This window comes from Balaenoptera physalus (assembly GCF_965194825.1).
Source record: "Balaenoptera physalus genome assembly, chromosome: 9".
Taxonomy (NCBI): Eukaryota; Metazoa; Chordata; class Mammalia; order Artiodactyla; family Balaenopteridae; genus Balaenoptera; species Balaenoptera physalus.
The window spans coordinates 48651302-48677339 of NC_138888.1; the positions used below are offsets into that span (position 1 = coordinate 48651302).

The 26038-nt window shown below is 44.4% G+C and overlaps 1 long non-coding RNA gene across 2 annotated transcripts in view; it reads left to right on the forward strand.

Annotated features, from left to right (window-relative positions):
* The window catches only part of LOC309667183, a 238789-nt gene that overhangs the window by 111517 nt on the left and 101234 nt on the right, over positions 1 to 26038 (forward strand). The gene's annotated exons all lie outside the window — the stretch shown is intronic.

Here is a 26038-nt window from a genome sequence, read left to right on the forward strand (position 1 = left end):
AGTTCCACATTCACAGATTCAACCAACCCAGGATCATGTAGCTCTGCAGTACATATTTATTGAAAGAAATTTGTGTATAAGTGGACCTGGACAGTTCCAACCTGTGTTGTTCAATGGTCAACTGTATAGGGCTGTTACTCCCCATTGTTGTGTTGAGATGATCCTCACCAAAAACATGTTTTGGTCAACTTTAATATTTGCTTTAGACAAGTGTCTACTTTTAATATTTAATTTTTAAATTAGATTTCAAAACTGCTTTTGTAGTGGCAGGGTTGTTCAGTTTCCCGGTGAAACACACATGGCTTCAAGTTAGAAAATCAAGTCCTGGCTCCCTTGCATCCTCTCATTAATGTGATACTTACACCTTCCTTTGTGTTCATTCAAGTGGTGTTTAGAAAGATTCACTTAGCCCAAAAAAAAAAAAAAAAGAAAGATTCACTTAGTTTATTTTTTTCAAAGAAAAAAAAAATACAGTAATCACCATAATTCCGTAAAAGATTTCAATTTTAAAAATGAACAACCCAAAAATGATTAAGTGGAGTTTTCCAATAATTTTATCTATTTTTGAACTTTTTATTGAGTTCTAAAGCATTAATACACACAGAAACTGTCTTAATTAAATAGCATCAAAAATTATCATGTTATAATTATTTACTATATGAAATTCAGATTGAGAATTTTTAACTTGAGAATTTTTTAGAATTCTGTGTATTTCAAACTTCTATTTCTCAATAATTATCTTTTCCCCCAAAATTTAGTCTCATTTGTTTAAAATTTTAAAAAGGAAAAAAACCTCAGGAATTCCAAGGCACTGCTTACAATCAAAATGTTTTCACACACACAAAAAAAAAAACCTCTACAGATGCTGAAAACATGGCCCAGTTTGAGTCCTCTTTAGACTTGGGAAGTTTACATATTGATACATTTTAGACTAAATTGGTCATTGAAGAATATAAAAAGCAACATAGATCTATTAGTTTGCTAGGGCTGCTATAACAAAATACCACAGCCTGGATGGCTTAAACAATAGAAATTTATCTCTCACAGTTCTGGAGGCTAGAAGTCCAGGATCAAAGTGTCTGCACGTTTGGTTTCTTCTTCAGGGTCTTTCTCCTTGGTGTGCAGATGGAACCTTCTCGCTTTCCTCACGTGGTCATTCCTCTGTGTGCATGAATCCCTAACGTCTCTGTGTCCTCATCTCCCCCAGTCAGATTAGATTAGGTCCCACCTTATGGCCTCATTTTAACTTAATCACCTCTCAAAGGCCTTATGTCCAAATACAGTCACATTCTGAGGGACTGGGGGTAAGGGCTTCAACATACGAATTTTGGAGGGACACAATTCAGCCCCTAACAATAGATTATGGACAAAATAACTTTTAAAAATTTTAAACAGCTTTATTGAGATATAATTTGATTCACTTATTTATATAATTCACATGCCATCTGATTCATACAATTTAATGCTTTTCATAGATTCACAGAGTTGTGTAACCATCACCACTATTAATTTTAGAACATTTGCATTACCCCAAAAGAAATCCCAAGCCCCTTAGCCATCACTCACTCATTTTCTTCCCATCCCCCCAGCTCTAGGCAACCACTCTCTGTTTTCTGTCTCTATAGATTTGCCTATTCTGGACATTTCATTTAAATAGTATCATACAATATGTGATCATTTGTGACTGGCCTTTTTCATTTAGCATAATATTTTCAAGGTTTATGCATGTTATAGCATATATTGGTACTTTACTAGTTTATTGCCAAATAATGTTCCATTATATGGATATACCACATTTTATGATCCATTCATCAGCTGATGGACATTTGAGTTGTTTCTACTTTTTTGGCTAATGTGAATATGCTGCTGTGAACATTCATGTATAATAAGTTCTTATGAGGACATATGTTTTCAGTTCTCTTGGGTATATACCTAGGTATGGAATTACTGGATCATATGGTAACTCTATGCTTAACTGTTTAAAAATACTAAAGATTTACTCAAATACTGTTATTCAAACTAAATAATTGGGGAAAGATATTCTATCTTCATGGACTGGAAAATTTAATATTATTTAAGATGTCAGTTCTCTCTACATTGACCCGTTGAGTCAAGGCAATCCCAGTCAAAATTCCAATGGAAGATTTTATGGAAATTGACAACAAGATTCTAAAATTTATAAGGAAATGCAAAGGACTTAGAATAGCCAAAACCATTTTGAAGAAGAATAATAAAGTTGGAGAAGTTATACTATCAGATTTGAAGACTTTCTATAAAACTATGAAGCAGAGTGGTACTGGGGAAATAATAAACAAATAGACCAGTGGAACAAAATATACTCCAGAAACAGACCCAAACAAATACAGTCATTTGGTTTGCAACAAAGGCACCATTGTAATCTAACAGGAAAAGGATGGTCTTTTCAATATAATGCCGCTAAACATTTTGCATATACATGTGAAAAAAAATGAACCTTCACATTTACCACACTCTATACACAAAAATTAATTTGAGGGTGAATCATACTTCTAAAGGTAAAACAATAAGAACTCTAGAGGAAAACATAGTAGATTATCTTCACCTTGGAGTAGGCAGACTTCTTTCAACTAGAAAAGTAAAACATGATAAATTGGACCTTTTTAAAAGAAAAATTATGAAATGAGAAAGTGATAGGGACTTCCCTGGTGGTCCAGTGGTTAAGACTCCGAGCTTCCATTGCAGGGGTCACAGATTCAATCCCTGCTGGGGGAACTAAGATCCCGCATGCCATGCGGCATGGCCAAAAGAAAAAAAAAAAAGATAAATTGGACCTTATTAAGCATAAGAACTCATGTTCATCAGAAACACCATTAAGCAAGTGAATAAGCAAGTCACAGACTTGAAGAAGATATTTGCAATACATATTTCTTACAAGGCACTCAAACCCAGAATATATAAGAACTATAGGTCTATAAGAAAAAGACAAATAATCCATTTAAAAATGGTCAAAAGACTTGTACAGGCCCTTCACAAATGAGGATATCCAGATGGCCAGTAAGCACTGGAAAAGGTACTTTACAACATTACTTATCAAGGAAATGCAAATTAAAGTCACAATGGGATAGCACTGATTGGCTAACAGCAAAAGGGCTGACAATATCGATGTTGGGTGAGGATGTAGAGCGATTAAAAGGTCATTTATTGCTGGTAGGAGTATAACTTTGTTCCACTGTTTTGGAAAATTGGCAGCAAAGTTAAGCGTATGCCTACTACCCTATGTCCCAGCAATTTCACTCCAGGTATATATTCATGAGAAATTACTGCACATACCTACTTGTACATGAATATTCATAGCAACTTTATTCTTAATAGCCAAAAACTGGAAACAATCTATACGTTCATCAATAGAAGAATGGATCAGTGAAATTGTGGATAAATTCATTACAACTGAGTATACTACACAGCAATCAATAAAGAAGAACAAGCTACTGATACACGCCAAAACGTGGGTGAAATCTCACACTTACTATGTTGAGTGAAAGAAACGGCGCACAGAAGAGTGCATTCTGTGTGAGTCCATTTATATGAAGTTTTAAAACAGACAGAACTGATCAATGGTGATAGAAGTTAACCTAGGGCTATATTGGGGTTGGGAGGGTGTTAACTGGGAGAACCTTCTGCAGTGAAGGAAATGTTATAAATCTTGATCAGGTCGGTGGTTCCACTGGTGTATACATAAGTAAAAATCCACTGAGCTGCACGCTTAAGACTAGCGCACATTATTAAACGTAAGTTGTTCCTTGATAAAAAATAAATAATTGAGGGACTTCCCTGGTGGTCCAGGGGCTAGGACTCCGTGCTTCCACTGCAGGGGGGCTCGGGTTCGATCCCTGGTAACTAAGATCCCACATGCTGCTCGGCCCGGCCAAAAAAAAGAAAAAGAAATAAATAATTGAGAAAGACTGCTCATATTGAAAGATACTCTACAAGGATTTAAATTTAAGTCTACTCTCTCTTTGGGAGTCAGAAGGAATGTTTACCTTCTCTGGGCCTCAGTTTCTCATCTGTAAGTAGAGATAATACCTCATTATGAGATAATATCTCATCTGTATATAGTAGATAATACCTCTACTATTTTGATAACGAGCTAATGTATGTAAAATATGTCATCTAACTTCTCTCTCCCTCAGTCTTCCCATCTGTAAAATGAGTATAAAAGTAGTAACTGCCTCAATAATTCTGAGCTACTTCATAGAAAGCACTAAGAACAGTGTGTGACACAGGAAGCTTTCGATAAATGCTAATAGTAGCAGCTGTTACTGCTATTGTTGACATTATGAATACGGACCAGATTAACTTCAAGGCCCACTGAGCTGCTGGAGGCATCTGTAAAACAAAAGCCAGGAAGATTAGGTGTCTGGCCTCTGACTCCTGTGACAAGGCTGAGATAAAACCCCAGGTCCCTTGACATTCCACCGGGAGGTCTTTCCACCGGCACTTGGCACTCGCTGCCTGAATAAAAGGGAGGAATGGGGCAAGTATGAATTCTGTGTTGATTTTCATGTGCCTGGCCCTCCGTGTCTGCCAGCAGAGTGTCCGTGGTCGTGAAGCATAAGGTGAGGGGAGGAGAGGCACTTCTGCCTCCTCTTCCCCTGTAGGTACTTGGATGACCACTGCTCCTAAATTACCCCTGATATGCCAGGTTCCCTTCTAAACAGTTTACACGTCGAAAGGCCTATTATCCTCACATCACAGTTGAGAGAACTAGCAAACAAGGTGGCTAGGTGACTTGCCCAAGGTAATACGTGGGGGAAGCCAGGACTGAGTGCAGCCAGCTCGGTGCCGGAATCCACTCTCTAATCTCCGCACTGTGCCGCCTCCCTAACGTGGGCTCATCTTTTGTGGGAACCTTTCTTGGTCATGAATCACTCCTTGAGGCACCTCGCCCCCTCTCTTCTCCACCTCACCTTTTTGGGGTTGAAGGAGCCACAGCAGCCTTCGTGGTCCAGGCTCCCCCAGGCAGAGTTCACTGCCCCTAGTGGCACTCAGCTTCCTCTCTAGCCTTATCCTCTTCCAGACCTGCAAAGCTGCCTCTAATGATCTGGCATTTGGGGATGCTCCAGGGCTAACCCAGACATGCCACTTGACATTTTTTGAAGATGACATTTCCTTCTTCTAACACCCACCCCTTTTTTGGAGAGTAATGATTTATAGCACCTGGGCAGCCTAGCCGTCTCCATAAGCAAGTCTGTCAGGGCGAACGTGGTTTGGGGCTTAGGTGTGTGAAAAGCCCTCAACTCTGTAGACTCCAAGGTCCCTTGTGCTCACAAATGTCAAGCTATGCCACCCTGTTAAATCAAAGACAAAGCTGAAAATGTGGATCCTGCAGCGATGCTGGGGGACTGATAGAGATTTCATGTAAAAAGCCCCTCAAATGTTTGGTTCAGTGAGTTCTTTTGGAGCTCCTTTGTCCCAAACCAGAATTCTAAAGTGGAACCATGTAACCATGTGTCAGAGAATAAAACTGTTGTCACCCCCCCCCCCATCTTTCTAATTCTCTGGTTTCTCTGAAGTTCATCATAACCTCCAGAAAGGTGTCTGTTTGGGGTTAGAGGGGGCTGCCGTCAGGGTAACAGATTTCCTACACCAAGAAACCTCACAATATAAAAAGCTTTTCCGAGTCTGGGTTCAGATACCGTTTGCCAGTGTTTCCCCCTCCCCAGGCCCTCCGTGTGTGTTCTGTTCTGCTCCAAAGGCCTCCGGCTGATATAATTTGCAATCTAATAAAGGAGTGAGCGGGTGTTAGAGCGCACCAGCCTAGCTGCCTGTCACCACAGGAAACTGCTCTTTCCAGACCATCCTACATGGACTTTACACGGTGCCACGCTGCTGTCGAAAGTGATTTGCTCAGCGGGTGTTGGAGGGCAGGAGGCAGACCTTCAGGGGGTTTGCGCTAACCCTACTCGAGTCACATAAAGTCAGCCCCCGAGGCTCAGAGCAGTGTTCCTGAGGGCCTCAGACGGCAGAGGTCTGGGGTGATGCTCCTCCAAGGCTGACGTGGCAGAGGTGTCTCCTGGTGGCTTTAAAGCCTGACAGCCGTAAAACAGAGGAGGCGGCAGAGGTGGATCTTACTTGGTTTTTGCAGATGGCAGAAAACCCATGTGTAATATCCTTCATTACCAATGCACACTCAAAAAGAGTCTGGACATGTTGAAAGGAAAGAAATGAAGGGGAAAACATATTTAATATTTATCCATTTAAATATAGAAAACAATGCATTTTCTAAATATTTGCAGAGGGGATCAAATCTGCCTCTGCTGTTCAGTGAATAACGGAGAGAAGAGTGGAACCCAGAGCTTGGGGCTCTTCCGGGGGCAGAGGCTGAGCTTTGGCAGGAATGTGCTCCCTTCCTGCACCAGGACAAGTTCTGTTGGGCACTGAGGCCAACCGTGGGTCAATCCTTCTTGTACCAACAACTAACTCCCAGAAGTGAGAAAAAAACAGGCCCTGATGTTCACCTTCAGGGAGTCTTTGTTCTGCTTCGTAAGGAAACCTAGTTGCCATGCTTTGCCCTCCACAGTGGGCCATGGAAAATTATTTCGGGACTCTGATATCCCACACTTATGAGACACAGGATGGAAGAGAATATACGATCCATCTTCCTGGTTTTAACGAGCTCAAACAAAAGGAACGATGGGTCCCATCTCTCTCCTATTTAAGATTGAGGCTGTCCTAGGGGTCTTAATTTACCCAGGGAAATTAACACTAGCTGCAGTAACAAAATCCCAGAAGTCTCAGAAGCTTAACACAATTTAGTCCCATTCTAATCTAATGTGGGCTGAGCGGCTCACCTGTATATCTTTCCTCTGAGCCGTGACTCAGGCTCTTTCCATCTTATGGCACCACCATTCCCGAGAGCTTCTCTGAAGCCTCTACTGGATCCTCTGCCTTCATCTGCCCATCAGTGAAGGGACAATGAACTGACAGTCTAATGGGACATTTTAGGGGCTAGATCTGAAAGTGGCATTTATTACTTCTTCCCACATTCCATCAACTAGAACATGTTGCATACTCTGGGGAATGCTGTCTCCGCATGTGCTTGAAAGAAGAAATAGAACTGGTGGCAATCTAGCCAGTCTCCACCACATCTAGGAATGGAGGTGAACCTGAACTAAGAGTTCAAGGCCTGACAGCATCCCTGTTCTACCTAGAAGCAACATTTAATAATCCCACTCAATCCTAATATACATTTATGTCACCTACATAGTGTGATTTCTGGACCATTAGAAAGCTCTCTGCTCCAAAATACGTTCTCTTGCCTGCCTATTCTGGGACTTTACCATTAGAGAATCATCCCATTGGCTTCAGCATCATCTTGATCTTGTCTGTCTCTTTTAAGATGCGTGCCAGTTATCAATGTATTGCCTCCCCAGATCCAAATTTATCCTTCATTACCTGCTCTTCAAAAATGGACCTTTACCCTTTAAATATTTTCCTTCGCAGCTGGCGCCATTGTAAGTTACATCAATAGAGGATGCTGGAGAGACACTGCAGGAGGAAGGGGATTTCTGTCCTGGCTCCCTTATGCTTGCCTGGCAGACTGCTGCAGCTTACCAGGCTCCCGTAGCACCAGCAGCTTCTCCAGTGCCCAGCTCCTGTAATGCACAGTGACCAGCAGCACCCAGTGGTCAGCAGCTTCCCTGGCGCTTCCCTCACCTTGAGTAGTTTTATAGCAGAGTACTTCTGGTGAGATATCGCCCTGTGATCAGCTTCTCCTGAAACCCTAGAAAGCAGATTTCCAGCAAGTTCCCCCGGTGCAGCATCCCGGAGTCTTCTCTGCCATCTGGTGAGCCACAGCTGTGCCCTCTTCAAGAAGGTCTGAATCTCGGCCCTGGGGGTCTCTTCCTCAAGACCTCTATCTCAGCCCTATGGGTTGTCGTTCCTTATCTGCCATTCCTAAATTCTTTAGAGCTCTCTTTACTTCTTACTAACTCTTTGCTACTTTAATCCCCTGTTATCGTTAATAATTTTTTATATTATACTTTCTCTGTCCAAATTACTGTATAGATTTTCCCTCTTGATTGCATCCAGAGTGATATGGGATGCAAATGTCCTTGGGGTTGAATTCACAGGCAGTCAATGACACTTTAGTGTAAAACAGTTTTGTTTTGTTTTCCTGGCATCTAGAGAGCAGCAGGAGCTGAGAGAGGAGACCATAAGAAGAAAGACCCAGCAAGGGATGCTGGAAAAATCCTAATGACAAACTTTGCCTATTTCACAGTTTTGCCATGGGCTGACTGTAACTGTTAAGTGTTAATCTTTATCTCAGTGCAAAACATCTTTGGTTCCCTAGGGTCAGCTTAACAGCACCAGAAATAGAATGAAAGCCTAGTTTTTCTGGTGAAGCAGCAACTATTGCACTTTGTTAAGCTCCGTACATTTCCCTTTGTTGTTTTGTTTCTTAATCACACATAAAAGTGTGTTGCCATAGAAAACAGAAAGAGGACAGCTCTGGACATTTTATTTCATTGAACAGAGCCAGGCTACTCCCTGGGTGTACATTAGCTCCTTCAGACAGGACATTATCACCTTCAGGCTGCAAGGAAAACGTGAATCAAAACTATGAGGATTGTCAGACAATGAAATGGCTCAGTTAAGGAGAGGCTGGCATTGCCTTTCTCTTGGGATTATTAAGAATAGGATGGCAGCTTGTGTCTTTAGGATGGTGTACGTGTGGTCTTGATTAAAAGTAGGAGTAGGAACAAGACAACAGCCAAGCTCCCATCCAACTTAAAACAAAACAAAACAAAAAAGCAACATATCTACACAATTTAAAAAACCAATTATACAGATGGCTTATTTAGAGAATCAACTGTCTCTCTTTTACCTTCCTTCTCCCACCATCCACTGATTCCTGCTCCTCAGTTCTCTTCATGTTGTGGGTTATATCTTTTTCATATTCCTTCATGGTCATTCTAATGGGTCCTAGGAAGGGAGCAGACAGACACCCATGTGCACAGTCTGCCATCTTGAAAAATAAGCCTTCCTCTCAAGGTTGACTCAATTTTTTCTTAGGAAACAACTTAAGAAACAGAATCCAGTACTCTGAAAATTCTCTGCTTGCCAAGTCAAAATGCATATATATGTGTATCATTTAAGTCTGTAATGGAAAACATACTTCTTCCATCTAGTCTAGTCCTTTTGACCTTCTAGATATTTCTCTGTCCTATTGGCCACTTGAGTTCAGAACCCAGGCTTTTCGTCCTCATCCATCTGGTGCTCTTTGGACAAACATTACCTTGAACATCTACACTTTAAAATTTTCCGCATAGGTCAGCTGTTACAATGGCAGATTGTAATATTATTATCAGGATAAAAACAGCAATATTGCAAATAGTGTATTGGTTACAAGCCCAGAGTACTGTGCCCTGTGAAGAGAGACACAGTGGCAAAGCAGCTAGAACCAAAGTGGCTGAAGTTTCAGACCCTCCCACCGTGTCCTTCCCCTCTCCTGAGGATGGGTGTCCCCTCTCGCAATAACTGTGTCCTCGGCTGGGGCCTCCTGCTGTACACCTACTACCTCTGCCCTTTCTGACAGAAAAATGGAGGGCTGGGTGGTGCATAGAAGAGAGAAATTAAGCTAAATTGATCTTTATCCAACCCGCCGCCCATGAATCCATGTATACCTCATATTTCCCAATTCCACTTCTCCTCAACTGCCACAAACACCACAGAAGGCCCTGCCCGACAGGCTCAGATAAGCTAGAGCCATGTTTTAATCAGTCAAGAGCATCACATTTAAGTTCCTTTATACTTGTGGCATTAGTCAATTATCTTTGTTTATTGACAATTGTTTTAAAGACAGCTAATTGGGAGATTAGGATTGACATGTATACACTGATGTGTATAAAATGGGTGACTAATAAGAACCTGCTGTATAAAAAAATAAATAAAATTTTAAAAAAAGAAGACGAAAGACAGCTAAGTAGACAACACTGGTGGAATGCACCTTTTATCTGGTTTGGTGTTAGTGACAGGGAAAAGAGCTGGGACTTCTATTTTGGAAAAGAAAAAAAAAAAAAAAAAAAGCCATCAAAGCTCCTTAGCACATAATACATTTCAGCAGTCAGAGCCAGAATCCAAAAGCATAATAAAGAAAGGCAAGTGAAAAATGCTTATAATCGTCATATTTTAAATGCCTTATTTCCTGCCAATCTTATATCTGTTTCCAGAGAAGAGAAAGTTGCCCACTCTGCCAGCGCCTTTGTCAGCTGCCAGCTGTTACTTCCCTGGAAAGGGGGTCAGAAGGCTGCTGGTAGCTAATAGCCAGCCAGAAGCTGCGAGAAAGAACCGTCCCTCATGGGTTTTAGCTGCTGGCTGATTGTCAGCTGAGAGCTACAAGTTCTGGTTTAATAAAAGCCAGCTATAGATTTCAAACCTTCTTTTTTTCTTTTCTTTTTCCATTTGTGCTCTGAAATTGTCGCGCACTCCGAATGGAAGTCTGCGAGCTCGCAGGCCTTTGTTCTGCCTTTTTAGTGCCAGCAGTAGAGTCCTCTCCAGACAGACACTTTGCAGGGTGGCCAGTGGGGTGAGGCGGGAGGAGAGGGATTGGGCTGGAGAAGCGACACAATGCCCGGTGGCCCATGTGCAACCCGGGTGCGATGGACCCATCAGAGAGGGTTTCCTGAACTCTCTGAGAGGTAGGCTCGGACTCTGGTTGTTTTTGTGACAGCTGGTGGTAGAGTAGGATGTGCCGGTAGGTCAGAGTCAGAATTTATTGACTGAAGCCCCCTGAAATGAAATGAGTCACCAGCTCCCTGTGCCAGGCATGAAATCCAAAGCTGAAACTGTCCCAAGGCTCACAACTGTTCCCATAGGCCAGCAGTCAAGAATTCCCTTCTCTGAGATGTGGTGTGGAACTCAGAGCCCTGTGGATTTCAGAGGTTTGGGCGAGAGGAAGGGGGGCAGCAGGAATTCTGCACAACGGTGTGCTTTAAATTCAGATGCTTAGGGGCTGTCATGTGCAATGCATCAACGATGAAAAATAAACACCCAGCAGAAGCTGGCTTGGAGTTAAGGCGAGTGCACAATAAATTTCAACTGGTTAAATTAATCGCTCACTGCTTGTTGTGAATATTAATCCCGGGGAGGGAGCTGGCTTCAACCCAATCAAAAGACAGGTGAAAACTGAGAACAGCAAAGCATTTGGGATCTTTAGAGGGAAGGCTTACCTGTGAGCCAGGCGTTGATGCTGAGTCCTAAAGAGAAGCAGAATCTGCAGAACAGCCCCGCCTGCTTCACAGGCACCGCTGTGCTGCGAGGCCAGCCCACCATGCCCTCAGCCCTCACCTGTCCCCTCGGGGGCTCCTCAGGGACTTGTATGAGAAAGGCCTGGCCTGAGGCTGTGCAAGATGAAAGAGCCAAGACTTCTAATTTGTTTTTTTTTTTATTGTAGTAAAATATACATGACATAAAATTTATCATTTTAACCATTTCCAGTTCAGTAGCATTAAGTACATTCACAATGTTCTGCAACCATCACCACTACCAGTTTCCAGAATTTTTTCATCATCCCAAACAGAAACTCTGCACCCATTATACAAGAGTTCCTCATTCTCCCCTCTCCCAGCCCCTGGTAACCTCTATTCTTCTTTCTATCCTTATAAATTTGAGTACTCTAGGCATCTCGTATAAGTGGAATCATGTAATACTTGTTCTTTTGTGTCTGGCTTATTTCACTTAGCATAATGTTTCCAAGGTTCATTCGTGTTGTAACATGTATCAGTACTTCATTCCTGTTTAAGGCTGAATAATATTCTGTTTTATGTCTGCACCACGTTTTGTGTATCCATTCATCCACGGAGGACATTTAGGCTCTTTTTATCTTTTGACCACTATGAATAGTGCTACAATGAACGTGGGTGAACAAATATCTGTTCAAGTTCCTGCTTTCAGTTCTTCTGGGTATATACCCTGATGTAGAATTGCTGGATCACATGGTAAGTCTATGTTTAACTTTTTGAGGAGTCACCAGACTGTTTCCTAATTTAACTATTTCCCTAATTTCTCATGTAACAGAAAGAAAAAAAATCATTACAAAAAGATAAAATAATGATCTCTTTTGTTGTTTAGGGAATAGAACTGATCTCCGTAGTAGATGGCTGTTTATGGAATGACCTTGATAGGACATGGTTGGCTGTGAAAGGTGAGATCCCTTTCAGTGATCAGGAGAAAGGTTACCACCCAGAAAAAGGAACTAGATGGTATTGGCCTGATAAAGTTGCAAGAATATTGTCTTCCCTGGGTGGTGCTGAGGCAGGGGTCTAAGACCCTGAAAGAAGGGAGAGAAGTCTCTGGAGAGAGGGGGCCAAGCTCTGCACCACCAGGGTCCGGGGTCCTAAGGTGAAAGATGACCAAGGAGATCTTTGCCAATGAAGCTAGAATGCCTCATAGTCGATTTTATTGAGAAATTGCTTACTTGGTCTGCCCTGGGCTGTAATTCCCCTCCATTGTCCCTAAACCTTCAGCTAAAATCTCTTATGTGCAAGGCCCTGTGAGCAAATGGGAGGGAAAGAGAGGTGGGAGAGGGGCTCTCCAAAGTTGGGGGAGATGGGCTGCACCCATGCTGAGCGGAAGCAGGAACTGAGTGCGGGGTTCCTGTGGGGCACGTCAAATCCTATGGGAAATGAGGCGGGGACTGCAGCCACTTGGAGTAGAAATTAAAGGAAAAGACAATTGCAGACAAAGGGAAGACTTGGGGCTTTCCGGGTCATCCCGAGAATACCATGCTTTTGCGCAGAAGAACCAGGGCCACTGGCGGTGAAGCTCCAGCATCATATGTGGACAGAATATTAGTGAATGTTCTAGCAGGCCAGAAACAGAGACTCGCCCTCTTGGAGCCAAGTTTCGGCAAAATGCACAGCCTGTGAAACAACCCAGGGAGCTGGGTGACACTGGGGCAGCTTAGTTTAGATCTAAATTCCCATTACCATGAGGAACATTCCCCCAAAGAGTCACTCCAGGGCGATGCAGAACAGGGACTGGCCTGGGAATGTGAACTTGCTCAGACAGAGACGCTCACACTGAGACAGGACCTCATACCGGGCTGGCGCCTCAGTAAGGCCACCGTGGGTATCAGAACCCTGACCTTGATGATCAGATTGGGTCACCTCTGTCCAGAGATTCATCTGTAGAAACACAAGGGAGGTTTCTTTCATCCAGACTGTAAGCAACGAAAGACTTGTTATCATGAAATGGACCCACACTCTGTAGGAAGACTGAGGTGTCATTTCATTCATCTCTAGTTACACTTTTACACAGCAAACTAAAAGATTCACTATCATTTTAGTTCTGAAACAAGTCCTGTGTTTCTCTTAGCTGAAGGTCTGGGGATTAGAGCCCATGTGACTAAGGGATTACCCTCCCGTCTCCTCAGTCTGGCCCCTCTTCTGCACGTCCTACCTTGTTCTCATCCCACATCGTCTGCTCCGTGCAGGTTGTTCACACCTGCATCAGAGCCCTTATCACTAAGTCTCAGTCTTTGCCAACACAGGAAAGGAAAACAAATGATACAAAAAATAAACCACTATAGGTGCATGTCTGAATTCTAGAGATGGAGGGTAGTTGGACGGGGTGAGGAGGAGAGGAAGCAGAAGAAAAATGGCTTGATTGCTTAGGAAAACACCTGTTTGGTTATGAAAGGTGAGCATCCTGGCATCATCTGGCAGGAGAACCGAAGTCATCTGCATAACGAGGTTGTAGGAATTAGGGGCTTCCCCCCAGGCATCAAGGGAGACTTGTGCCCCATTACCCAGAATAGGGTAAAAGGGATCAGAATAGGCTCCAAAAATGGCTAAGGTCAGGGCTTAAGGAGAAAAGTAACTCCAGTGAGAAACTCTCCATGACAGGCAAAGCTGCGGGTCCTCAGAATAGCGAGACCTCCTCGGGCCTGTGCTGTAGAATTTTGCTGCTTAAATTGTGGTCCACAGAATAGCAGCATCAGTAGCGCCTAAGAGCTTGTTAGAAATGCAGAATCCCAGGCCCCACCCCAGACTTTACTGGACCAGAATCTGTCATGTCAAAGCTCCCCAGGCAATTTATATGTACACTAAATTTTCATAAGCCATGTTTTTAGAGCATTGGTCTGCAGCTTTGGCTGTGCATTGGAATTGCCCAGGAAACTTTTAAAAATACTGACAGCCCACCACCAGAACTCTCAGGTGATTCTAATATGTAGCAAAATCTGAGAACCACTGCCTTAGAGGGCTCCAATCTGGGGTTTTTCTGGCTCTGCCCCTGTGCGTGGTGGGAGGTGTCCATGGGCCGGGGGTGCACTGATAAACAGGCTATCCAGAAAAAAAAAAGGTTGATTTGTAGATTGAAATGTTTGCCAGTTTCCACTCCTCCCACAGCACAGCTGATTTCAAGCTACCAGTGCAACGCCCTGAAAGTGAAGTTAGGAAGCAATGACTTTTTTTTTTTTTTTTTATAAATTTACTTATTTGTTTTTGGCTGCATTGGGTCTTCGTTGCTGCACGCGGGCTTTCTCTAGTTGCGGCGAGCGGGGGCTACTCTTCCTTGCGGTGCGCGGGCTTCTCATTGCGGTGGCTTCTCTTGTCGTGGAGCACGGGCTCTAGGCGCGCGGGCTTCAGTAGTTGGGGCGCACGGGCTTAGCTGCTCCGCGGCGTGTGGGATCTTCCCAGACCAGGGCTTGAACCCGTGTCCCCTGCCTTGGCAGGCAGATTCTCAACCACTGCGCCACCAGGGAAGTCCAGGAAGCAATGATTTGACTCTCAAGAGCCTGTGCTAACCGGCACACCACTGCATGGGGCCAGTGGGGTGTGTCTACACCGAGTCTCTCCCCGTCCTTCAGGACCTTGGAATTCCCTGATGCTATGCAGGCCTCTTCCCAAAGGGGGTGATTCAGAGTTTAAACACGTGCCACAGTGTTCACAGCTGAGGTCCCTCGTGTGCAGGATGTAGCTGGTGTTAGGAAGGGCATGGGAGAGAGGGTGAGAGTTGGGCCTCCAGTGCTTTCTTGCCCCATCCCTGTAAATGTAGGAGTGGGCCTGCATTATAGGCTTGCCCCATTTTGAGTTTGCAGCTCTTTCCTGAGCTCTGCTATGGCATGGTGGCCCTCTGTTATCACCACGCATCCCCGATCCTTAAGAACACGCTTAACATGCTGGTTTGGGCTTAGGCGTGCTTTGGGGAATCGGTGGGGAGACAGTGCTCCTGCACTGGGTGAGGGAAGGAGAGAGAGGACCCCACATGTTGGAGGCGAGAGGACTCGAAGGATCGGGAATTTAAGTGGGAATACCCAGGGGGACATGACTCACCATCCCCCCCCGGGAGCCCTTGGAAATGTTGGGGAGGCACTGGACTTCCCACAGGATGCAGGAGAGGGGCTTAAGGCATTTTATTTTTTTGTTAAAGGAAGGATGATTTCTAAAGTCTGGAGGACTCAGGACAAGGAGTCCAGAGCCTGGAGTTGGATTGCAAGGGTTAAATTCCCAGCTCCACCGCGGACTAGCCTGTGGCCTTGGGGAAGTGGCTTAAGCTTCCATTTCCTACTCTGTTTCTACCTCGGGGAGAGTATCGGAAGCTAGTGTGCCCTCGGAAGGCAGAGAGTTGGGGCAGATCCGGGGCAGGAAAGGGTCAAGGAGGGCAAAGGGCCAGGTGGCAGTCACGCTGGGAGGCCCAGAGGGGGCAGCCAGTGAGGAGGTGAGACAGAACAGGCAGCAGCCCCTGTGCGAGGAGTCTCCCGGGAGGATGGTGCCCTGAAAGAAGGGCACCCAGAACCGATGAAGGGAAACGATTAATGAAAAAAGGTCAAAGACACACATCACCTCCTTCCCAGGTTGTTAGCACCAGCCTTCCCCCTCTCACCCAAATGCCGAGTAACACTTCCTTTAAAATAGTCAAAGGGTGAGGACTTGAGCCCCACAAATTGCTGGAAACCCAGCCTCTCAAAGGGCCTGAAAGCTCCCCAGAAGGCTGACATTTCTACTGTGTGTGTGTGTGTGTGTGTGTGTGTGTGTGTGTGTGTGTGTGTATGTGTGTGTGTGTACGAGAGAGGGAGGTTGTCTCGTGGGTTGTGAGGGTCTCATGGCCTCAGCTTCCTTGTCAGCCTCAATGACTGTCAGAGGCAGGCTCTTCTTTGCTTGTATGTTTCCAACCCCGAACTAGGCCATCTTCAGGGAGTCCCAGCCGGCAACTTCCTCTCTTAGACTAGCTTCCCTCCCTTCAGAGGACGTGCCCTCTCTCCTGGGGCCTGGCCCTATCCAGGAGGCCCCAAGAGGGGAAGAGCTTAGTATCCCATTCTGTTCCAAGGCCTGTCTTAGTCCTCAGATCCTTTCTATGGTTGAGCTCTTCTCAAGGTGATTAATAAGCTTCAAGGAAAATCTATCCTCTACCTAAAGCTCTTGGGGGGAAAATGGTTTCAGATGAATTTTGGTGTGAAAATTCCAGTAAGACAATCAAATCAAAGCCCAATAGGAGTCTTGTACAACATTACATACCTAGGATATCGGTTCTGGTGTTATCAGGGACCCGGACTCCTTTCCTCTTGTTGCTCCCCCATCCTTGGGGTGTTGCTGTCACCACATGGTCCCCCAACAGCTCACCCCCACCACCAAATCCACGCTCTAGCCAATGAGAAGGGGAAGAAGAGGAAGACATGCCCCTTTGCTCAAAGGGCATGACACTTCTCATTTCTGGATCAGAACTTAGTCCACATGGCCATCCCTACTGACAGGAAGGCTGGGTAACAGAGTCTTTATTCTGGGGAGCCATTTGCCCAACAAAAGATTCTACTACTATGGCAGAAGAAGAGAGTGAATGCTGGGGTTCACGCTGAGCCTCCGCTCAGACATCAACAACCCAAACTGGGTTGAGCTGCACCAAGCTTGGTCCAGTTCCCTGAGAGAGTGTCCCGGGGAAGGTGAAGAACAAGTCAGCTTACCCTCCAGGAGAGCCGAGGTGAGCACTTAGAAGGTGCTCGAGTTGTCACCATCTTCAGATAAGAGCAAGGTGCCCAGTGGGACAAAGACTGTTTTCACAGAGAACAGAAAAGCCCAACATGGACCTGAGGCTCTGCCCTCACTAATGAGAAGACCCACAGGCTCTCCTCTACATCTAGACCCTATGCCGAAGAGAAAGAGGGAGAAATGCCAAAATGTTCAATAATTACCAAGGAGAGACAGAACTGAAGGAGACTGAATTACTCTCACTGGCAAGCATATGGTCCTTTCCCCACAATTTAGTGGAATGGGAGCTCACGAGGAGAGATAGAATAGCTATAGAAAAAAGGTTGTGGAGGGACTTGCCTGGCGGTCCAGTGGTTAAGACCCTGTGCTTCCACTGCAGGGTATGTGGGTTCGATCCCTGATCAGGGAACTAAGATTCCGCATGCCACCGCGTAGCACGGCCAAAAAAAAAAAAGGGTTGTGGAGTTTGGGGGGTTTTGACGTAACCTAAAAGTTAAAACTCTCTCTCTCTCTCTCTGACACACACACACACACACACACACACACACATACACGAGTAAAATTTACTGGCCTATTGTTTTTAAGATGAAGTTCTAAGAGCATCTTTCTTACAGGTAGAACCACCGCTATCCCTGTTTACGCTTTCTTCTGTATGCAATCTTCCAGCCAGGCAAAGTTGAAAGGGAAGATCTTTTAAATTAAAAGAATACATAATTTTTCTCCTGCCAGGAAGGTGTGAGCATCAAGGCAACAAGCTGAGCAAGTGAAGACAAGTCTGCTTGTAATACCTAAGCTTTCAGGCGGCCTGAGAGGTGAGGTGGTCACTCTGCTCCCAGAACAGAACGCAGAGCAGAGCCGGCAAAAGCCCTCAAGAGGTACGTGGTTGGGCCTTTGGTTTTTGCTCAACTGGATCCTCACATGTGTTTGGATTCTCTGATTCGCAGTAAATTCTCTAACATACAACACACCCTTATTTAATTGTTAGCATAAGAATGTCTTATTGCTGCATACGAATATTTTAATATCATCTACTATTTTGTTGAGTTTTTTTCCTTTACAGTATTGACCGATAACTGACTCTTGGTATACTAATTGAATTATGCATTTATTTGATAGTTATTATTATAATACTAGCTAATATTTATCAAGCGCAATGCCAGACACTGCATAGAGGTCATTTTATCTAATCTTCCATAACAATCTCAGGGCTGTGGTACACAGTTAGTTATGCAGTTGGCGCCTGGCTGAGAAGGCAAAATCAACCCTGGTCCCCCACCCACCAAGCTCTGTGCTGGAGCAGAGGTCTCGTGCCCCTGGAGGAAAGGAGATGTCTTCTTTACACAAAGGCAACAGCCAGAATCAGTGCATTGGGAGCCTTGACCACCAATGAAAGAGACACCTTATGTCTCCCATTATCCAGATTAAGAAACCGAGGTACGGGCTTCCCTGGTGGCGCAGTGGTTGGGAATCTGCCTGCCGATGCAGAGGACACGGGTTCGAGCCCTGGTCTGGGAGGATCCCACATGCCGCGGAGCGACTAGGCCCGTGAGCCACAATTGCTGAGCCTGCGCGTCTGGAGCCTGTGCTCCGCAACAAGAGAGGCCGCGATAGTGAGAGGCCCGCGCACCGCGATGAAGAGTGGCCCCCACTTGCCGCAACTAGAGAAAGCCCTCGTACAGAAACGAAGACCCAACACAGCCATAAATAAATAAAAAAAAAAAAAAAAAAAGAAACCGAGGTACAAAGAGGTTAAGAACTTCCCTAAGGTCACACAGCTGGCAGAAGGTGGTCGAGAGACTAGTCCGGCAGCCAAACTTGCAGCCCAGGCTCTTAACCCAGATGCTATTGGTGTAGTGTCTTTCCCACCCCTGGGAATGCTCAGTCTTAGGTTGTGAGTGCCCAGAAGACAAGCATTCATGTCCACATGAGTTGCCTTGGGTTCTACGCAACACGCTACATCAGTGAGCAGATGAGATGCATTCTTGACACTAAAGGAATGATTGCTCAGATCTTTGGGCAGAATATCTCCAGTTACTGCAGCCAGCTGCTTTAGACTGGAATTTCACGATGTAACAGGAAGAGAAGAGGCATTGAGAACTGTCAGGGAAACAACACCCTGAGGAAATCAACCCTCTAGATTCTGACGACAAACAAAAGTTTGGAGTCTGGAGGTCAGGCAGCCCAGTTTGCTCAGTGGGGAAAGCTTAACGAGAACTGTCCACCTACCTCCCTCGCACCCGCACCTCACATCTTTGTGGAGCCTTGAAAGATCAGTCTGTCCATAAAATATATCTGCCTTCTAACTTTGCACCCCAATTCCCACCACTTAATGCATTTCTCTGGGTTATAGTTGTCCTACCTGCCACCAGCACCCTCCAGTTCCTTCCTGCTTGCTCCCTGACGCCTGAAATTCCTTGAACATGGAACAAAGGCTTTCATTTCATAGAGAGCGCTGAAGCTTAAAATGCAAGCGCCCCTCAGAGAGGTAGCACAGTGATTTAAATTCACACCATGTAGCTGAGGTATAAATGAGGGATCAGGTTTTTTCCTGAGAGGACCTTTTGATGAGGGAAAGGCAGAAGAGAGAATAAGGATACTAGAAAAACCGGTGCTGGAGAAAGGACAGTCTAGAGAGGGTAAAGGGCACAGGAAGGAGGTGAATCTGTGTGGCCTCAGCATATGTCCGCACCCACCTTGAGCCCCCGGTGGGTACTGGGCAGCCCGGTGCAGGGGAGAGGCGTGGCTTTCTTAGGGAGTCAGCTCTGGTCTGAAACCCAGCTGTGCAGCCCTAACAAGCTGCCTGACTTCTGTGCACCTTAATTTCCTCACCTGTAAAATGAGGGAAATAAAACCCACCATGCAGGCCTGCTTTGGGGACTATTTTATTTTAATTGTGATGAAATAACATAACATAAAATTTACCATCTTAACCACTTTTAAGTGTACAGTTCAGTGGCATTAAGTACGTTCACGTTGTTGTGTAACCAGCACCACTATTTATTTCCAGAACTCTTTTCATCTTGCAAAACTGAAACTCTATACCCATTAAGCAATAACTTTGCATTCCTGCCTCTTCTCAGTCTTTGATAACCACCATTCTACTTTCTGTCTCTATGAATTTGACTGCTCTAGGTGCCTCAGCTAAGTGGAATCATACAGTACTTGTCCTTTTATGACTGGCTTATTTCACTTAGAATAATGTCCTCCAGGTTCATCCCTGTCATAGTACATGTCAGAAATTCCTTCCTTTTATAAGGCTGATTAATATTCCATTGCATGTGTATACCACATTTTGTTTATCCATCCATCCATCGATGGACACTTGGGTTGCCTTCTACCTTGGCTGTAGTGTATAATGCTACTATGAACATGGTGTACAAATTTCTCTTCAAGACTCTCTTTACTTGAGGGTTTCTTTGAGACCCTCAGTTCTTCTGAGTATATACCCAGAAATGGAATTATTGGGTCATATGGTAATTCTGTTTTTAATTTTTTGAGAAATCGCCATACTATTTTTCACACAGGCTGCACCATTTCACATTCCACCAATGGTGCACATGGATTCCAATTTCTCTACATTCTCCCTGACACTTGTTATTTTCTCTTTTTTTATAGTAACTATCCTAATTTTTTTTAATTGAAGTATAGTTGATTTACAATATTGTGTTAGTTTCAGGTATACAGCAAAGTGATTTGGTTATGCATGTATATGTATACATATATTCTTTTTTCTATTCTTTTCCATTATAGTTTATTACAAGATATTCAATATAGTTCCCTGTGCTATACAGTAAGTCCTTATTGTTTATCTATTTTATATATGGTAGTATGCATCCATTAATCCCATACTCCCAATTTATCCTTCCCCACCCTTCCCCTTCAGTAACCATAAGTCTTGTCTCGATGACTGTGAGTCTGTTTCTGTTTTGTAAATAAGTTTTTCTGTATCATATTTTAGATTCCACATATAAGTGATATCACATGATATTTGTCTTTGACTTACTTCACTTAGTATGATAATCTCTAGGTCCATCCATGTTGTTGCAAATGGCATTAGTTTATTCTTTTTTATGGCTGAGTAATATTCCATTGTATATATGTACCACATCTTCTTTATCCATTCATCTGTCAATGGACACTTAGCTTGCTTCCATGTCTTGGCTATTGTAAGCACTAGTGCTGCTATGAACATTGGGGTGCATGTATCTTTTCAAATTAGTTTTCATCTTTTCCAGATATATGCCCAGGAGTGAGATTGCTGGATCATATGGTAACTCTCCTTTTAGTTTTTGTTTGTTTATTTATTTATTTATTTATTTATGGCTACATTGGGTCTTCGTTGCTGCGCGCGGGCTTTCTCTAGTTGCGGTGAGTGGGGGCTACTCTTCATTGTGGTGCGTGGGCTTCTCATTGCGGTGGCTTCTCTTGTTGCGGAGCACGGGCTCTAGGCGCATGGGCTTCAGTAGTTGTGGCTTGCGGGCTCAGTAGTTGTGGCGCGCGGGCTTTAGAGCACAGGCTCAGTAGTTGTGGCGCATGGGCTTAGTTGCTCTGCAGCATGTGGGATCTTCCCGGACCAGGGCTTGAACCTGTGTCCCCTGCATTAGCAGGCAGATTCTTAACCACTGCACCACCAGGGAAGTCCCTATTTTTAGTTTTTTTAAGGAACCTCCATACTGTTCTCCATAGTGACTGTACCAATTTACATTCCCACCAACAGTGTAGGAGGGTTCCCTTTTCTCCACACCCTCTCCAGCATTGATTATTTATAGACTTTTTAAGGATGGCCATTCTGACCCATGTGAGGTGACACCTCATTGTAGTTTTGATATGCATTTTTCTAATAATTAGCGATTTGAGCATCTTTTCATGTGCCTGTTGGCCATCTGTATGTCTCCTTTGGAGAAATGTTTATTTAGTTCTTCTGCCCTAACCATCCTAATTTTTAAATATAACCTGAATAAAGCTGCCCATGTACATGTCCAAAAGTCAAACAAATGAGTACAGAGAAGACTTGGAGAATAACATGGGATTATTTATCACAGACTTTCTTGAAGGGCAGAGGATCCCTCCTGCTCTCTCACTACTACGCTGTGTCTCCTCCACCTCCTCTGTGGGGCTTGTGCTACTTTCTCATCATCCCTTTCCAAACGTTCCTCTCTCATCTGAGTTGCCCTGCTGTGTTCAGCCTCCACAGGAAGTAGAATCTGGTCTCTATGTGCTTTTCTCTCTTGGAAAGCAGCTGTCTGGAATTCTGGTGAATAAAATTTTCCACTTCATTATACAGATAATGAAAATCACTTGACATATAGTAGATAATAAATGCTAGCTAATCTTCTGATACCTATCTCACAGGGGTACTGTGAACAGTTAAGTGAGTAAATAAATGCACACAAAGTTCTTAGAACGCTTAAGTGCTGAGGTTAGCTGTTATTACTGTACTGGTAGTAATGGGGAGCTCAGTTTGTTAGGATTTAATCACTTTTTAGCAAGAGATGCTGCCAACCACTTCGGGTCCAGTTGACCACTCTGAGGAAAGTCACCTTGGAGCAGATAATCTTTGGCTTTTCCAGAACTTTCAAGTGTTCCCCTTTAAGTATGCAAATGTAAGGTGAATAGACGCCATTGCCCTGGGGTAATGGAATGACAGAGCTTTTGTAGCTTGACAGAAGGTGCTGTTCCCAATATACCCTTTGTAGGGGAAGGAGATGAATAAATCTGTATGGGGCTCAAGGAACCTCTCGAAAAGAAAAAGATTGAGAGGTAATCCTTTCCATGTGAGAGTTTGTGTTTCCAGGACCTCTCTGCTAGATTTGTGAGGTCCTGACTGAATCAGCTGACAGAACAGGAAACAGTTCTAGAGGGCAACTCACTGAGAAGGAGGGCCACCTGGACGGTGGGGCAGGATCCCGGGGCCTAGCGGGGGTGGGTGAGAAGGGTGGTGATGGGCTCTGGCTTCTGCCTGCGTCTGGCTGACTCTCTGGACTAGAAACATCCCACCAAAGCAGTGGAGAAGTAACCAGTGGCTCTACGGCTTTGTCTAGTGGCTAGTTTATTTCGAACTGCCTGTATCTCCACAGTTTTTGCTTCCGAAAGAGACACAAGAACATGTTGAGAATCTTACAGTTTGCGTGCCTAGCACCCAGTGCACATCTGGAATAAGGCAAGGCTCACTAAAGGTTGTGGGACTGGAGTTAGCCAGAAGGGCAGGACCAGGCACTGGGAGCCTGGGCGTTTCTCCTCTTCCTGCCTCGGTTCCAGCAGTGACGCCAGAACTGAGCTATGGGGAGAGTTAGCCAATGCTAGGGACACTTTGGGTGAGGACCATCCTCAGAGAAATGCAGGACAGGAGTTTCCTTCTCTTCCTCATGGTGTGTCATAGTTTCACTCTGCCATTTCAGCACTTAAAATCATAGCATTTAAAAATGGAAAATCAAGGTTTGTCCAGGGAATGGATCTTTTCCTTTTTTCTTTTTTCCTTTCTTTCCAACTATTAAAGCTGTAGAATGGCAAGTTCTGGGCATTAGGTCCAAACGGTTTTGTTTACAAAGGTGGGGAAAGCTGACCTTTATGGAATTATGCCTTTTGCAAGAATACTGAGCAACTCTAGAATCTGGCAAACACAAATCCTCCCCTCCTAGACTTTTAACTAGAGGGAGAGGGCTGGCCCACCTCTTGACTACTCTACCTATTATGTACACAGCAGCCATCACCATATAAACACTGCAGCATGGTAACTGGCACAGTCTCAGCCCCACCCTTTTATTGCCTACACCTTTCCCCACCCACATTAAGCGTTGTCAAGAATTGTGCAAAGAAAGCAAGTTATGTGGGCTCCATCCAAGCACATAGGAGGACAGACTACAGCAGGGCAACAAAGGAAGGGGAGGTAACATCCACCTAGAAGTGACAGTTCAGGAATCCTCCACAGACTAGCTGGGTGACCCTGGAGAGGTTACTCCAAGTCTTGAGCCTCAGATACCTCAAAGGTAAAGTGGGAATGACAGTAGTAAATGCATCTCACAGGACCCTTTGCAGGATAAAATGCACTAACAAGTAGTATATGGTAGGTCCTCAGTGAAGAGTTCCTCTCCTGGGACTTCCCTGGTGGTCCAGTGGGTGAGACTGCATGCTCCCAATGCAGGGGGCCAGGGTTCGATCCCTGGTCGGGGAACTAGATCCTGCACGCACACCGCAACTGAAGATCCCGCATGCTGCATCTAAGACCTGGTGCAACCAAAATAAATTAATAAATGAATAAATAAATAAATAAGAAATATTTTTTTAAAAAAGAGTTCGTGGGCTTCCCTGGTGGTGCAGTGGTTGAGAATCTGCCTGCCAATGCAGGGGACACGGGATCGAGCCCTGGTCTGGGAAGATCCCACATGCCGTGGAGCAACTAGGCCCGTGAGCCACAATTACTGAGCCTGCGCGTCTGGAGCCTGTGCTCCGCAACAAGAGAGGCCGTGATAATGAGAGGCCCGCGCACCGTGATGAGGATTGGCCCCCACTTGCCGCAACTAGAGAAAGCCCTCGCACAGAAACGAAGACCCAACACAGCCATAAATAAATAAATTAAATAAATTTAAAAAAAAAAAAGAAATTTAGAAGAAAGTGTGTTAAAAAAAAAAAAAAAACTTTAAAAAAGAGTTCGTGTCCTGTGATGCCAGCTAAAAGGGTGTGTGTATTAGCCTGAGAACAGCAGGGGGTACTCCTGGGGGCCGAAGGCGTTCATTTCCTAGGCTCTCTGACACTTTCCCTGTCATCCATATTTCACTGTAACTGCCTCAGGCATGTTCAGATGGAAGTTTCTTGTGTTCAGGATACCCTCTCTAAACAGTTTACATCCTCAGGCCGCTTTTCAGTGGGGCCCCAGCAAGGGCTCCTAGGTAGGAACCATTAACTCCTTCCCCCAAGTGCTGCCTTTCTGCTCGGGACAAACTGAGATGGGAGGAAGGCCCAGCTACCAGCAATTAAAAGCAGCACTGCAACACTTGGTATCTCCCCACAGAGCCCTTAGGCTCACATCTGGGGAAACAGTTGGTGGGAGAACTGGAAAAAAAGATTCCTCTTGTTCTTGCTGATGGGTTGTATTCCAAAGGCAGTACTTGACAGAAGCATCTTTCAGGCTTTTCCCAATCCATTTAAGGGCATCTAAGAGAAATGAAAATTATCTTCACCCTGCCCTTTCTTTGATCTCCCTCTTTTTTCCTCCTCTTGTCATTCTTCGTGTCTTTTCTATTCTCATCTCCTAATACTGATAGCTTTTTCAAAGTATCCTGGTATCAACTGCTCCACATGCAAAAAAATGCTGTTTTCCCCTAAACTAAAAAAAGATTATTATAATAATAATTTTGAGGCAGAAAGCTCAAGGCCAAGGTAATAAAGACAATTTTTAAATCTTTTTTTTTTTTTTTTACTTTTTGGGTTTATTTATTTATTTATTTATTTATTTATTTATTTTTGGCTGTGTTGGGTCTTCGTTTCTGTGCGAGGGCTTTCTCTAGTTGCGGCGAGCGGGGGCCACTCTTCATCGAGGTGCGCGGGCCTCTCACTATCGCTGCCTCTCTTGTTGCAGAGCACAGGCTCCAGACGCGCAGGCTCAGTAGTTGTGGCTCACGGGCCTAGTTGCTCCGCGGCATGTGGGATCTTCCCAGACCAGGGCTCGAACCTGTGTCCCCTGCATTGGCAGGCAGACTCTCAACCACTGCGCCACCAGGGAAGCCCTTAAATCTTTTTTTTTAATGAATGAAGTACTACACACTTGTGGGAAAAGGAATCCAACATATGTATACTATACATATACATATGTATAGTATACATATTTTATATCAATACTATAAATAGGATAAAAGCCCTCCGTTCTGACCCATTCCCCTCAATCCTTTTCCCTAGAGGTGACCACCACTTAACAGTCTAGTATGCATTCTTCCAGACATTTCTGTCATTTTTGGTCATTTAGCAGATACGTAGTACTTGCCAACTATGTTCTGGGCAGAGTGATAGGTGTTGGAACCAATGGTGAGTAAACATAAATAAATAAATAAATAAATAAATATATACACACACACACA